Source organism: Natator depressus, chromosome 1 (assembly GCF_965152275.1).
Source record: "Natator depressus isolate rNatDep1 chromosome 1, rNatDep2.hap1, whole genome shotgun sequence".
Lineage (NCBI taxonomy): Eukaryota > Metazoa > Chordata > Testudines > Cheloniidae > Natator > Natator depressus.
In genome coordinates this window covers 112,086,541-112,103,402 of record NC_134234.1, presented here as the reverse complement: position 1 = coordinate 112,103,402, position 16,862 = coordinate 112,086,541, and the positions used below count along the sequence as shown (strand labels likewise).

Below are 16,862 nucleotides of genomic sequence, written 5' to 3'. Positions count from 1 at the left end.
GTCTTCAGTTGACTTCAGTGGAAACTGTGGGTGTTCAAACCCTCTCAGGATCATGCTCCAAGTTGTTACGTAGTTTGTAATTTGCCTGTGCCTGTCACTAATTTACATTAAGTAATGTATGCAAAGGCTAAAATGTTCAAACATGGGTACCTAAGTAAATGGCATGATTTTCAAAGATGCTGTCATTGAAGCCAGTGGGAGCTGCAAGGTGCTTAGCACCTTTGAAAATTAGGCTACAGTTTACTGTATCTAAAGCAACATTTAGGCATGTCTAACTTTAAGCAACTGAGTCAGAGAATTGTGGACATTTTTACCATACTAAGTGCACTGAGTCCCTGGCTGAGATTAGAATAGTAAATTCATATACTTCTTTAGAGCAGACCTGTTTACTGGCAACCTGCTTCTTCTCCATGCAGTACACAATGGTCCTGGATAAGATGAAAGATCTGAGTCTAGAGTGCTCCATAACACGCTCTGAAACAGATGAAGTGGGTGGAGTTCTCCTTCCAAAAAGAGTGTGTGACAGGTGGGATCATATCTGGAACTTCAGAGCCAGACCTGATGATCTGCTGATCGCAACCTATGCAAAAGCAGGTGTGTGGGAACAGAGGGGAGTGGAAATGGAAGTGGAGACAGAACTATCTGCCTGTACTGAAACTCATGATTTGCAATACTTTCATCAAGACTTGTGATTTGAGATGTATGTACTCACTAGCATAGGCCTTTCATCAGAGCACCAGTGACTTCTAGCTTCCTTTTTAGAAAAAAATAACCAACCACTTACAAAATGCAAATAGATAGTCTAATATCATATGATTAAATCTTTAGTTCAGTTTGTGTAAATGTGTAGTCAGTGACACACAATTTGTATTAATTTAACAAAACCCTGGTTAAATTCATCATTCAATTTACAATGAACCAAAGGGAATTGGTTGAACTATTATGAATTTAGGGCTTGGGGGTTTTGTGGGGAGGGATCTTTTGTTTTGTTAGTTACTCGGGTATGAACCATTCCTGATTTCTGCAAGTTTATCAGTTAGGGCTGGTCTATGCTGAAAACTTACATTGGCATAGCTATGTCTCTCAGGGGTGTTTAAACATGATACCCTTCAGAGATGTAGCTCTGCCATCCTAACCCCTGGTGTTGACACCACTAGGTCAACAAAGAATTCTTCCCTTGACCTAGCTACTGCCTCTTGGGGAGGTGGATTAACTACAGCGATGGAAGAACCCTTTGCATCACTGTAGTGCAGGTGTGGGCAAACTTTTTGACCCAAGAGCCACATCTGGCTGGACATGGAAATTGTATGGCGGACCATGAATGCCCACGAAATTGGGGGTTGGGGTGTGGAAGGGGGTGAGGGCTCCAGCCGGGGGTGCAGACTCTGGGCTGGGGCCAGAAATGAGGAGTTTAGGGTACGGGAGGAGGCTCCAGGCTGAGGCAGGAGGTTGGGGTATGGGGGGAGGGGAGTTATGAAATCAAAATTTTGCTTTCTAAATAATGGAAAATCTTATCCACTAAAAAAAAGAGTATCCATTGTAGATGACAGTTTTCCAAGAAAATCTCCATTCCATTTGTCATGCTATCTGGAGAGATTTCTACACACATCATTATGATTATTCAGGTCTATGAGCAGGAGCTCTTCAATGAGGCCTGCTAGTGAGTGTGAGTCCTCAAGCCAACCCAACCTAGCATATAGTCAAAGAAATTCTCTCTGACTGTGGATAGCAGCTGTATGTCTCACCTCCCCCACACCTGATTGTGTCAGGTCATAGAGGGACAAAAGGGGCGCCTGTTTCTTGGGGAGAGAAAAGAGGAAGGACCAAGCAAGAGGAAGTGGCAGTGGGGGGGGAGACAATGACAAAAGTATCGAAACTAATCTAAAACCAGAAAACCCAGGAGGAGGAGAGTATAGTGACAAGACAAATGGAAGAATTTTTGTTAAAAATGCTACTCTGGAGGTATAAGATCAAAAATACTGTCATTGAGTTGGGACTGGAAGAAAATAGTAAAGGTAAATACTGTTTTCTTTCACCATACTTTCTCTAACGTACTCATCTTACTCTTAAAGGGGACAGAACAGTGAGACAGGAGAACATAGTTACTTAGATGAGAGAAGTTTTTAAAAAAAAAAAAAAAAGGTTCCCTGTTCCATCTTGTCTGTCTCATGCACACATCCTGAATCCTCATTTAAATAAAAAAAACCCTCACTGCCTCCTGTTCCATGACAGATGTCCTAGTTTTTTTACTTTGACAATCTGGTCACCCTATCTATGGCTCTCTTGTCCTAAAAAGAAATAATCTTCTACAAGTAAAGTAAAATGAAAATTCACTGAGTGCTGAAATGGGATAAGGTCCATCCAAGTAGATGAGTCAATATTCAGCATTGCCCTAGATGGATTCAGACCATAACCCAAAAAAGCTAGAAAAAATGAATCTATATATGAATCAACATTCAGCATTCCTCCTCAAGAATGCAGGCAAAGTCTCAAGGACACTGACTGTTGATACAAGTTGTTATACCATGTTTTCCATGGAGAGTTGCAATGAGGGAGAGTTGCATATGTATAAACTGATACAAACTGGCATTTCCCTGGAAAGTCTGAGTCAAAATCCCACACATGATGGTGACAAAGACAAAAAGGAATATAGATACAAGGACACTGGAGAATTACTACAAAACTTTTTGCAGGCTTGGAACTAGCTGAAGCAATGTCCTCCCCACAAACACTGAAAACTCATCTCCCTGCACAACTGGTGCCTTCATCCTTCTGGGAGCAAAAGTGTAAGGTAATGAGGGGAGGGTGGGGCTCAAGACTACTTTATTTGGAAATGAACAAATTAAATAGGATGAAGGCTGGTTTCCAGACTCCTCCTAAAATCTAGAGGCCCATCTTCCCTGTAATATATCGCTTCTGTATGAAAGTGGAGGAACTTCATTCAATCACAGATTTGGTTTCAGGAAATAGCAGCTCCCAAGCAGAAAATTTTTATGACTTGTGTGTTCTCTCAAAAGATGATCACAAAACAGGACACTCAGAACCCTCTGTACATTTCTACATCTATAACGTTAAATATACATATTTCATTTCTTTCTCTCACTTGCTTCCACACCCAATCCAGATAATCTATGTGGCAAGAAATGCAAAAGACAACCTGGTGTCATACTCCTATTTTCACAGAATGAATTAAAATATGCCTGAGCCAGGAACCTGGGAGGAGTTTCTGGAGAAATTCATGGCTGGACAAGGTGAATGGAACCAATTGTGCAAAATCCTGTGCCTTTTTTTTTTAATTTATGCTATTTATATTAAGCCCCCATCCATTGTTCTGAACCAACACTGATAATGTACTGTAGGGAAATCTACTCCAAACATTTAAACAGGAACTCTATTCCATCCTGGTGTCTTTTACCAAGAAACCCTTCCTTTCTCCACTTTCTCACTCCAAGGACTTCCCCTTCTCCTCCATGGTCCCTAACACCAAAAATTCCTTGTTTTAAAGTTTAATTTTTTTCCATATATTTGGAGGTTAAAGGCATATTGCTCAGCAATCAGCTGGAGAGGAAGGATAGTCTGGGGCTCTGGAAAATGTTTCCAATGCAGACTTAATGTGTAACCTTGGCCAAGGGGGGAGGGATAGCTCAGTGGTTTGAGCATTGGCCTGCTAAACCCAGGGTTGTGAATTCAATCCTTGAGGGGGCCATTTAGGGATCTGGGGCAAAAATTGGGGATTGGTCCTGCTTTGAGCAGGGGGTTGGAAAAGATGATCTCCTGAGGTCCCTTCCACCCCTGATATTCTATGAAGTCACTGCACAGCAAGCCAAAGTGTGAATCTACACCACACCAACTTGTCACACAGTAACAACCTATGTAAATGTGACATTGCTACAGCACGCCCAGATTAAAGCCTAGTTTGCTACAAGCAGTGCCCACAAAGGACATTACCATGGGACAAGCTGGCACACTGTAGTGTGACACCCTGGCTTGCTGTACTGTAACTTGCTGTGTAGAGAAGTCCTCAGTCTCTCTGTGCCTCAGGGTTTGTCTACACCCCACACGTGCACACTGGGTTTCAGAGCCCAAGCAGGAACGTCTACATGGCTATTTTTAGCACTGTAATGTGAGCCTCAAACCCAAGTCTGTAGATCCAGACTCAGATTAGATGCCGCTGGTTTTCTGGGTTTTTTTTTTTCCTCTTGTCAATGTAAAGGAACACCCCCTACGCCAACTCCCCATCTATAAAATACCCTTATTTCTCTGGGGCATTGTGAGGATAAATACACTACAGATTAAGTGCTCAGATACTCCACTTATGGGGGCTATATAAGTAACTAAGATATCTGAATAGATCAGACATTGCTACTTGCTGACTACTGCTTACTCTCTTCTCTTTCAGTGCTTTGGGGTTGCTGGTATGATCACGTAAAAGGATGGTGGGAAGCAAAAGAGAACCACTGTATTCTCTACCTCTTCTATGAAGACCTAAAGGAGGTGAGGGGGTGAGTCAGGGTTCATAGTGCTCTGTTATTGCCATTCAAGGTTCCAGCAGGTATGAGCTCCCCACAGCAATGGTCTGTTAACAAGAGCTGGGTCTCCAGCTGATCTGATTCCACCCCTACACCAGTCATAGGTATGATTCCAACATTTAAAACTTCGTCACAACTTTTCCCTATCGGATTTGTTTCCTCTTCCCGGGTCGGTTTCTTATCCAATTTCACTCCTTCCACAGGATCCAAAGCGTGAAATCCAAAAGGTGTTACAGTTCCTGGAGAAGGATTTGGAAAATGAGGTTCTAGATAAGATCATCCACCACACAACATTTGAAATAATGAAGGACAGCCCCATGGCAAACTACACTTTTCAGCCTCCTGCAGTAATGGACCACTCAATCTCACCCTTCATGAGAAAAGGTGCTTGTAGCAGTGTGGCCATTTACAGAGTGCCCTCTTGTGGCAAGGGAATGCTTTGCAGCTGCCCTGCCCTTTTAATCTCCCTCTTGCAGGACCCTTAAGAACTGTATACAGGCTTTCATATGGATAAGAAACACCTTTCCCCCACCCCCACCCCCCACACACACCTGGGGCTGGCTTAATAACAAAAACAGTTCTTAACAATCCTCAGGGTTCCAAAATAAAGTCCATCCGCACACAACAGTCCATACTTTGCTCTGGTGTCTTATCTCAGTCAGAGCTCTTCTGTCCTAGTCTGTTCTCTGTCCATCCTCCCAGCTCTTTCTAGCTGGAGCTTAGCTCACTGGCCTACAGGCCTGTGAACTTCTAGGCCCAAATTCTGTCTGGGTTTCTCCACAGAAGCTTCCAATTCCCTTAGTCTCAAGGTCTTCCCTGCAGAAGTCCTTCATGCTCCCTACGGTGTCTCTCATTTTCCTAAGCTTCCTCATTGATTGCAGCCTCCTTTTGCACTTTATAGGACAGTCACCCTGATCTCTCCCAGCTATGGCTCATTCTGTAGTACGATCTGAGCCAGCCCCAGCCCTTAAGGAGTGAGTCAACCTGTTACAGTGCTGCTGTTTTGTATTTTTAGTATTCCCTCATCTTCCTTTCTGTTGTGTTTTTGAATTAGCCCTTCATTGAACTGTTAATATCTTTTGAGTTAGTGATAATGGATTTCAGGACTTGGGATGAAGTGGAAGAATTCTTCCTAATGGTGACTGAGTATCTCTTTGGCTTTCCTGTATTGTAGGGACTGTTGGAGACTGGAAGAACCACTTCACAATGGCACAGAATGAGAAATTTGATGAAGATTATAGGAAGTAGATGGCTAGAACCTCTCTGACCTTCTGCATGGAGCTCTGAGAAGGGGCAATAGGGATTATTCTCTATAATGTACTAGCACTTTTCCCTATAAAAGCCTCACAAAATACCTGTGCATCTAAAATTACAATGCCCTAGTTTCCCACACCACTGATTTCAGACTAGCCACCTTCCTCTGTGTAAACCTAATTTTGAGACAAACATCTTAGTTAAACTAGAGTCAAGCAGCAATGTACTGTAGAGAATTTGCAGGAGTCCCTCAAAACCCCACCCCCCAATTAAAGAGGTGGCTGGGATGATTTCCCTGTTGGAATTTATCCCCTCATCCCTAACTTTTATTCTTGGTGTTCATAAAATTCTTCTGAAGAGCAGGGTTGTGGGGTCTTGTTCATTTGCTTTTTTTGCATTTGTAAACTTTAGATGGTAATATCCAATATTTTCAAAACCATTCCCAGCAGCAAGTAAAGACCCTGAGATAGAAGGCACTACTGAAGTGCAAAATGCTGTTATTGTTTGTATGTTTTCAGTGTGCTGGACAAACTAATCCATCCTCACATTCCACTAGTGTGGTAAGTAAGTACTATTAGCCACACTTTGCAGATGGTGAAATGGTGTCATGCAAGAATTTGAAGTTACTTATCCCTCCTCTCCCCCCACACTTACTGCATGCTATACGAGATCTAGCCCTAAATGACATGCATAGGAGGCAGTTTGGTCTAACAAATTAGTTTATGGGACTATGAATCAGAAAACTATACTCATTCCACCTCTAGGAATGACGTGTTCTCAGGCCTCAAACAAACCAGCTGGTGACTAAAGCTAGGCACCTAAATCCATACTTTGAAGTCAGTCGGATACTGGGATGTCTCAGCACCTTTGAAAATCAGACTGCTTAGCTAGGTGCCAAATATGAAGTTAGACCTGGATCTTTGAAGGTATTTAGGCTCATAACTTCCACTAATTTTTTTTAACAGACGTTAGGGGCCTGAATACCTTTTGAGGATCTGGGCCTGATATGCTGAACTTTAGGCACCCACATTTGACAATTTTGTCATTAAACATAACCTTTCTGAGCCGCAATTTTCCTATTTACAGAATGGTGATAATGAAATAAATGTACCCCTCAAAGTGGTTGTGAAGCATGATTTGTGTTGTAAAAGCACTTTGAGAGCTTTGAATGAAAGATATTATGTAATTGAAAAGTACCTGTACTATGACAGGTTTCAGAGTAACAGCCGTGTTAGTCTGTATTCGCAAAAAGAAAAGGAGGACTTGTGGCACCTTAGAGACTAACCAATTTATCTGAGCATGAGCTTTCGTGAGCTACAGCTCACTTCATTGGTTAGTCTCTAAGGTGCCACAAGTACTCCTTTTCTTTTTACCTGTACTACGAAGACCATATTGTAGGGAACAGATAGGAGTAGAACTCAAGAGCAATTTTGTTCCCAATTCTCTCCTCGCTTCACAAGACTACACTGCCTCTGGTACTTCTATGGGGTAGGGGGTGCGAAGCATACATTTGTGCAAAATGAATTGTGTGAGTGAACCAGGGAGAGTATATGGACACAAGGTGTATAGGTTTCACAAAGTCATTCATATCCTGTTCAAAGGCTTGTCATATGTGAGGAACCTCCTAAATTCTGCCAGGCCATGAGAGCACTCTGATGTTTCTATTTCAGAGGCACATAACTCCAAAACTAGCACTTCAACATCTGCCCTATAGAGTCCTGTGGAATAGATCTGATAAAGAACTTTATATGACAAAAAGAACCTTCAGAACTTAATGTATGTCTACACTGCACCTGGGAGCAAGGCCTGCAGCGCATGTAGACAGACTCACTCTAGCACACTAAAAATAGCTGTGTGGACATTGCAGCACCAGAAAAGGCTCAGACTAGCCACCACGCTTGAGCTCTGCTCACTAGCTCAAGCCTCTGCTGGTGCTACACCATCCACACAGCTATTTTTAGCATGCTGGTGCAAGTCTAGCTACCTGGGCCGGGAGGCTTGTTCCCAGCTGCAGTGTAGACATACAGGAAGATATTACTATGGTAATGGGAGTCATAGATATGAGCACCTCCCAGTCTTCAATGTATATTCACAGCACCAGGGTGAGATAGGGCAGTACTACTACCTCCATTTTATGGGTGGGGAACTGAGGCACAGACTTGTTTAAGTCACACAATCTGTCCACGGCAGAGTAGGGAATTAAACTCCAGTCTCCAAACTCCCAGGCTAGTGCCCAAATCACTAAACTATCCTTTGTCTCTGTAAACTTAATTTGCACCAATTTTTTTCAGAGCATCATATCTCAGAAACAGAATGCTTGAACCACCTCCAATTTAGCCAACAGCCTTCTCCTCTGGCTGCAAACCACACATTCAACATTTTAAACAAAAAGACCATTTCTAAAGAGTTGAGAGAAGCCCAAAGTAAATTTACAAGTGAAAGTTGATTACACCCTTAACTATAGAAAGACTCCAAAACATGGAGCACATATTTATCAGCTCACTGCCTCTAGAGAGTAACATTATTGGATTGGTTGTCTAATTTTAGGTAGTATGGTGTGTTAGTTTATTTCACTCAGTGGGAACCTAACACAGAGAGGAACAAATGAAGCTGCACAGGCGTTCCTACTGGTAATAAAAAGCTGAAGGTGATAAAGTGAACCTTCTCTTTGTGCCAGCATTCAAATGAACTATATTATTTCCATAGTATTGTCACTATATTCTTTGATATGGCTTTCTTAAACTAGGAAATAGAGGGAGGAAAATAAAAAGAACTCTTGAACGCACCTAATATTTTTGCTAGTTTTCTTTAGTACAATCAATATGTAAAGAAAATCAGCAAGTAAGCAAAGAAATCTACACTCTGGTCAGAATAAAAATACTACTCTCTTTCTCTCTGCCTGAGTGTCTGGACTGATGTTTCCCTCTCACAGCTCTCATACCTCTCTGCCACTGTGGCCCATGAGTAGCTGTCCTGTTCCTCTCACTTTGTCTGTGCACTTTGCCCCATCTGAAGGGTTCTTCAGATGTGTCATGTTGCTACCTCTGGGCTTTTGCCATTCCTCTCTGTTGTCTCCTTACTCCTCCACCTTTTCTTCACCCTTTCATTGGTAACCATCAAATGAACCATCTAATAAGGCCATTAGTAGCAACAGGAGCACACCAGTATTGTCCACTTAAAGCTAGTTGTTGGTATAGTACTATTACCGATACCGTAGCCATTTTCTCTTTCTTTTGGAGGGAGGGTTTGTAGAAAATGAAGCAACACAATTTATAGCTGACGTAATTCTAAGTAAAAACCTAAACAAGTTGTTGCTGTTGTCAATCCCGTTTTGTCATTAAGTGCTAACATTATGCTTGACACTTCACCTCAAAAATAGCCCTTGCCACACAGAGCTTAAATTTCAAATGACAGAGAGGGAAGATAGGACATAGTGTGATACTTGGAGAAAGATGTTAGCTAAGGCCTGGTCTGTACTAGGAAATTAGGTCGGTATAACTCCATCGCTCAGGTGTGTGAATAATCCACACCCCTGAACAAACACATTTAAATTTACCTAACCCCCAGTGTAGACAGCTCTAGGTCGACAGGAGAATTCTCCCATCGACCTACCTAATGCCTCTTGGACATGGTCTACACTATGAACTATGAACTTATTGGCTTATTGGTATGAACTTGGTATAACTATGTTGCCCAGGGGTGAGGGCTTCTCCTGTCAACGTAGCTACCACTTCTTGGGGAGGTGGAGTACTGTGCTGATGGGAGAAGCTCTCCCTTCGGCATAGGTAGCATCTTCACTAGTGCTACAGTAGCTGCACCGCTGTGCGTGTAGACAAGTCATCAGGGAGGTGGATTACCTATGCCATTGGGAGAAGCCCTTCTCCCATCAGCGTAGGTAATGTCTTCACTGAAGCACTACAGCTGTAGCGTTTTAATTATAGACAAGCAGCCCGTAGTCTTGGCTAACAGTTAACAGAAAGAAAAGGAGGACTTGTGGCACCTTAGAGACTAACCAATTTATTTGAGCATAAGCTTTCGTGAGCTACAGACTAACACGGCTGCTACTCTGAAAGTTAACAGAAAAAGTACAAGAAATGCTTGTTGGTGCAGTTTCTCTTTTGGGCCAGTAGAGGTTGCCAAAGATCCAGCAAGCAGAGTCACTGCTGAACTACTGTATGTCTATTGTTTTCTTCTTCTATGATGTGTTGGATGTTCACCAAAGGCTATCAATTACTTACATTAAAAAAAATGTATCCCCATCTCATGACCTGTTCGGTGTCTCCAGGAACCCAAGAGAGACTGAAAAATGTAATAAGTCTTGCTCCATGACAATTGCCCTGGGCAATAAGCAGGCCACAACCACTTTCAGTTGCCTTCCCCTTGGCTTTCCCCTCACAGAGCTGTAAGCACTGTCAAAGGACAGGAACAGGACTCTCCATGGACACAAGTGACCCACACGGGCACATATACAACAGTAATTGAGGAAAATCTTTCAACACTAAAGGCTACATAATGCCTGTGAGGCACATCTCTGAGTTGGATAGAAAATGGGGCCACCCCACCCCATGGGGAGCTCAGTGAGGGCTGATACCTAAGGTCACCAGTGCACTGGAAAATATTCTCCGATACCTCTCTTTAGGATGGTGCAGCCTGCCCCATCCCACTATGAGCCTGCTCTGTTCCATGATGCACTGACAGGGGGACAAAGAGAATCTCTGTGTTGCCCCAAGCTAAGGGACTGTGCCAGTATCAGGGAATGCAGCAGAGCCAGTCTCCAGGCAACCTAATGAGTGCAGCTGGACTCTATTAGGCTCCCTGACTGGCTACAACACCTGAATGGCTGGAAGGCTCTGCAAACCAGCTCTTCAGCCCAGCAGCAGCACTGCTTTGTACTCAAGTATTTGCATGTGGCTGTGATAGTGCCTGTAATTGTCTATTCCCAGTCTTGTCTCTGCCTTGCCGCACTTCAGGTAACCCTGTTCTACCTTGGCTCTGATTTCTAAACTCTGACTTTGGTTCTGGCCCTTGGCTCTGGCCTCTGACTCCAGCTGTGATCCTTGGTTCGAGCATCTGGCTTCCGATTCCTGCTCTGATTGCTAAGCCTGATTCCTGCTCTGACTGCTAGGCCTGGTCACATAGACAGACTGTGATGATTCCTAGCATAAGGCACGTGGGGATGAGTGAGATGATTCCTGGAACCTTTCCCCTTTGTGTATATCCACCCAAGAACCCTGGACAATCTGATTCTAAAAAGACCAAAGGAAAGAATCTTCCCCTCTTGGGACGAGTCTATACTTAGATTTATTTCATAAAGAGTTCCCTGCTGCCCAGTCAGAACAAATGTCCACGGCAAATGCAGAGTACAGAGCGATACATGCAAAAGGCAATATCACATCCCTATGTCACATGTGGAGAAATACATATTTAAAGACAAATGAAGGGATATATCCACAGCATATGTGTAAATGCACATACTGAATGGCTTTCGGTGTCTATGGAGGGTATGTCTTGGGAGACAGACTGCCTGCAGTGGAGGGTCAGAGGACTGGACTGAGCAGCAGCCTGAGGAGTTTTGTTTCCTTTTCTGACTATGTTAATTGGTGCCTTTTTTTTTAATTTTGCTTTCTTCTTGTAGGTATTATCCCTTGGGGAAAAGCCCTTGCTGGCTGTGACTGGCTGTCATTCTCCTGAACCACTTCACCAGCTTACACAACCAAAAAGAGTAATGCCTAATGCTCCTGCTATATGGCTTAAATGTACTTTTGGCTGAGAGCAACCAGCAAGTAGCTGTGCTTTAGCCAAACACAAGATATTGAACTCAGTATAGGGATAATAGGGTGACATTTCATGGCTTGTGTTACACAGGAGAGACTAAATGATCTAATGGCCCCCTCTGGCATTAAAATCTATGAATTGATCAGATATGCACTACACTGGCATTCAGTTGTCATGAACAGTAGGTAAAGGAGTAACACAGGTCGGTGTGCGCATGCCGGGAGAAAGACTGACAGATACACCAGCGCTACTGAGAGGCACAAGAGAGACAAGTGCGTCCAGCACCTGAGATGTTCATAAAAATCATATGACTGCACACCTCAGAGAAATGGTAAAGTATAGTTCTACTCTAAAAGGACCATGTAAAAATGCTAACATCTTATTCAACAGATCCCTTTCCTGTGTATATTCCAAGTCAGGTTTGCCGACTTTAGTGACAAAATAAGCATTTGGGTTTTTTACTGCCTATTTACTCCCTTTATTACTGAGGAGCCAACACATCTAAATGAGTTTAAACTGTGGATTCTGCCCCTTCTTGTATATGAATAATAGCATTTACTAAATTCCAATCAGTTACACTTGTGTGAACCCATGGGTGACAATGAGCTGTGTAGGTGTTACTAAAAGATTAATTTGACCATCAGAATCTTTTACTGGTGAGAATGCATGGGATAGAAAGAAACTAGCTTTTTTTCTTACAAGCACAAGCAATGTATGTGGGGCTGTAGGTCAGGGAAAATACCTCTTGTGAGAAGAACACACTTGACTGAGGTCACCGAGCTACAATAAACACTGATCTCCATGATTACAGAGTCACTCTCCAGAGCAGAGCCATCCTTTAAGCTCAGCTTTGCATGGGAAATAGAAACAGCATACTTTATGGCTTGCTTACTTCAAGGCTTGCCTTGAAAGGGCCAACATAGTGTTTCTAAAGTTTCTAAGATCTACACTGTTTTCCATATGCTTTAAATTAACATTTCAAGTCTCTTTGACAGGTGGCTAAAGCCTCAGTTTTGCATCTCATCCTGAAGTCAACAACTTCAGCACCACGAGATCACCCTAACACCTTTCCTCTAGATCAGGGATCGGCAACCTTTGGCACACGGCTGGCCCATCAGGGAAAGCAGCTGGCTAATGTTTACCTGCAGCGTCCTCAGGTTTCGCCAATCATAGCTCCCACTGGCCGCTGTTTGCCAGCCCAGGCCAATGCGGGCTGCGGGAAGCGGCGGCCAGCACATCCCTCGGCCCACGCCACTTCCCGCAGTACCCATTGGCCTGGGACAGCGAACTGCGGCCAGTGGCAGCTGCGATTGGCCAAACCTACGGATGCTGCAGGTATACAAACCGTCCTGGTCCGCCAGCAGCTTTCCCTGATGGGCCGACCGTGTGACAAAGGTTGCCGATCCCTGCTCTAGATTCTGCATTGAATCGAACACCGGGTACTTCCTACCTTACCCTGGTTTTCCTGAGAGGCCTCCCATACAAGTGCTGACTATGCATTACTGTGCTTAGGTTATTCAATCTGAGGATCTTAGACCCCTAGGTCAGGGTGACATGGCTTCAGTTTCTGAGTACTGCTGTAGAAAGAATCTGTTTAAGCTATTAAACAAGATTCTTACATTTCTTTTAAATAGTGCTTGCTATTCCTAAGTCTGCTGTCCATCCTGAGGTACCCAAGTGCCATGGAAAAACTGAAAGACTTCACTCCAGAGAAGGTGAGATGGCCTGAATTATACGGCACAAAGAGAATTCTTCTGCCGAAAGAGACTTGTGACACATGGGATTTGAATGTGAAACTTCAAAGCCAGGCCTTATGATTTACTTATCTCTACCTATTGCATAGCAGGTGTAGGCAAAAGGACAGGAAAAGGACAAGTCTTCCAGAACTCCCTTCCCCAAATATGAGTGTAATTTTTCCAGAGCTGTGCAGAATGGGCAATACTGAGAAAGTCCGGTCTGTTTGTCATGGTGGGGCGTTTGCCAAAGAAGGAGCTGGAACTCTGTCATCCCCATTGGGCTGAGTTAAGGTTGCTGTGCTTTGTCTGGTGGCTGTGAGAGCGCTTCAGTGTCCCTCTCTGAGTAGAGGAGTGTATGTTCTGTTAGATGCCTAAATTTTACATTTCCTTACTCTTGTGGTTTTGGGTCAGGTATGTTGTATATAGAACAACTTTAAGTGCCATTCAATATAGAGTTTGTGTATTACTATCAATTTAGCTTAATTTGGTAAGGAGTTGACTTAAGCTGACTTGGCACAAAACAGTCTTAAATTGATTTAGGAGCTGCACCAATAAGGGGGTTGCACCAATTTTACTAAATCATTTTCTAAACCAGTTTAGTTAAATCAGTGCAAGTTTGGACTGTAGCAAGGCACTAGAGACTCCACAGCATTTTACCATTATGGTAGAGTACTAGCTGGAGATATATACTGAAGGTAAGCTTATAGCTGGTCTACACAAAGTCTTGCACTGATTTAAACGATGTGATTTTTTTTTTTAGGTGCTAGGCAGAAGCAGACTAAGCAATTGCTTAGAACCCCAAGAAGCTCAAGGGGCCCCTCTATTTTTATTGGGTGGTGGTGGGCCAAAAATATTCCTGCATAGGGCCCCCAGTGGGCTAACACCACCTCTGCTAATTTAGTTAAACCAGTGCAATTGTGTGTGTGTGGGTGTACGTCAATTTAAACCATGCTGATATCTGTAACTTGCACTTGTAAGAATCATATGGCAAACTACTCCATGCTACTTTTCTCCATTTGACCACTCTCTGTCCTTTTTATGTACATAAACATACATTTGAGAAAACAACCCCTTGTACTTGATAGAGGTGGATAACTAGGAAATCAATGTTAACTAATGGCTATTAGCTGTTCACATGTACGTGTTTTACAGCTATGCAGTGGTTTTGTAGCCATGTTGGCTCCAGGATATTAAAGAGACAAGGTGGGTGAGTTAATATATTTTTTATTGGACCAACTTTGTTGGTGAGAGACACAGAGTTCTTCTTACAGCTGAGAGTTAGGGATTATCTACTGGAGAAAGTCTCACCGTGATACTGAAGTTTGTTTCAGGGCCCATTGACAAACTGTCAAAGTCTCTAATGGAGACTGAATCTCGCTGTAGCTTTGCTGTATTTAGGGACTGGAAGAACTATTTTACTCTTACATTGAACAAGACATTTGAAAAAGACTTTAGGAAGATGATGGCTGGGACCTCTCTACTACTTGCAAGGAGCTCTGAGAACCATAAATGGAGCAAAGAGACTGTCAGAGGCTCTCTTTTTCCTATCTCCTTAACTAGCATTCAATATGAGAGCAAACATTAGATTCATTCCACTGATTTCACAGTGTGTGATCTGCCTCATGCTTGGATTGAAAGTTATTATTTAGCCAGTTAGGAACTAGGGCAGAGACACAGAGTAGGGTTTTTTATCCTTCTTTTCTCTTCATCAAGTTTGTAGAGGAACTGAATGGTTTTTGTCAGTTACATAAATCATTATGTAAGTGCAAGAAAACTTCATGCATTTAGACCAAAATTTTTAAACATGTCCACTAATTTCAGAATATCCAGGTGTCTCAAAGGGGGCACCCAGAAACTCAGGCACTTAAATTTAGAGAATATTTTGAAATTGGGCCCTTAGGTATATGCTTGGTGTATCATAAAATCTATATTATAAGTTACTACTTTCATGTAATGACAAATACTCTTATGTACAATTAACAGTAGGAAAATAACTGTCACCTAGACTGTACCCTTCCTGCTCATACAAAATGTCAGTTTCTTTGTTTTAAGTTAAAGTAGATTTTTTGAGGGGGACTGCAAAATAAGAATCAGTAATAGGACATGATACCTTTTCTCTTAAAATCTCCAGTTCCAATTCAACCCAGATTGGATTGGATTGGATTATTTATTTTAAACTTTTCTTCTGCAAAGTACAACTAAATTGCTTTGGCCAACACACAATAGTGGGCAGTATCACACTCCTATGTCTCAGGCATTTGTTCTTGCTCGCATATACAGAGGCCTTGTCGTTTTAGACACTAGATACTATTGCTACAATCCATGCAGTTCTACTACTGGAAGCAACAGTGGGTGCTTAAGTGTAGATATCTTTCACCCTTCAAACTTCCCACTGGTGGTTACAACGGTGGGAGTGATAGTCTAGATTGGCTGGTGGCATTTTAACCACTGAATTTGCTAATCCTGTTCACAGCGGGCTTGGAAAGCCTGGGGCTAAGACACAGGCAACTACTAAAGACTGGACTACACTTGAGCAACTCAAGGACATGGAGTGGTCAGGGAAAGCAGTCATGGTAGAACCATCTCTACACCCTGGTAATCCCCAGCTGCCAAAATGGCTCCTTGGGCTAAAGTCAGCCAGAGACACTTAGCGCAGTCTACAGCAGTGGTGTGAAATGATATAGATTGCCCACAGGATATGCGAGTTCAATGCCACTGTAAGGTGTTGTGCAAAGGGCATCTTCAAGAGATGTGAGAATCTGGCCCACTTTGCACAAGTGTAAGTGACTACACAAGATATTAAAGTATCAGGTCAACTTTATCTGTAAAAGGGAAGTTTCCCTCAATTACGAAAGGATGGCAATTTTTTCACTCTGTACAATCACAGAAAATTCCTGAGGTTCTAGTAACTGGACTCTAGGGTGACAAGGCACCTTACACATGAAATGTCAAATCCTGGTCCTGTTGAAGTCAGTGGGAGCTTTGCCATTGACTTTCAATGGAAGCAGGATTTGGCCTGTTGACACTGCCGTAACACACCATAAACAGTGCTGTAGTAGAAAGAAAGAGCCTGAAGCATGGGCCTGAGGCCTGAACCAAAGTCAGCAAAAGTTACGCTATGAGCAACAGTCAGGCCCTGTCAAAAGCAGATGCTTGCCTGTAAGCTAGTGTCCAGTACATGAACCCGGCACCAGTATTGCTAAAACACAATGCATATGTAAACACATTCCAGCAGGCCAGCACAAGAACACCCCAACCTAGCACGTGATAAAACGGTTTGACAAAAGTGATGAATAGTGATATTTTGTCTGAAACATCAGGCGTGAAAGTACAAAGTCAGGTGGTGAATAGGAACGTTTTGTCTGAAATATCAGGAGCAAAGTACAAGGGGAGGTAACAAACAAGTCATGAAACATGTAAGGTGATATGTAAGCTGTTTATCCTAGATTGTTTGTCTCAGTCTAAAAATGATAGAATACCTTGCCTTAACCCTTTGTCCAGCCTAGGGGGCAATGGAAAGTCCCACCACTGACTGAGCTGTGTCCATTGTCACAGGCATATATATGTT

General features: G+C 42.9%; 1 pseudogene; it reads left to right on the top strand.

Moving 5' to 3' along the window:
- The first annotated feature begins 422 nt into the window (after window positions 1–422).
- On the top strand, window positions 423–5,816 carry LOC141979799 (sulfotransferase 1C1-like; annotated as a pseudogene).
- The last annotated feature ends 11,046 nt before the right edge of the window (window positions 5,817–16,862 follow it).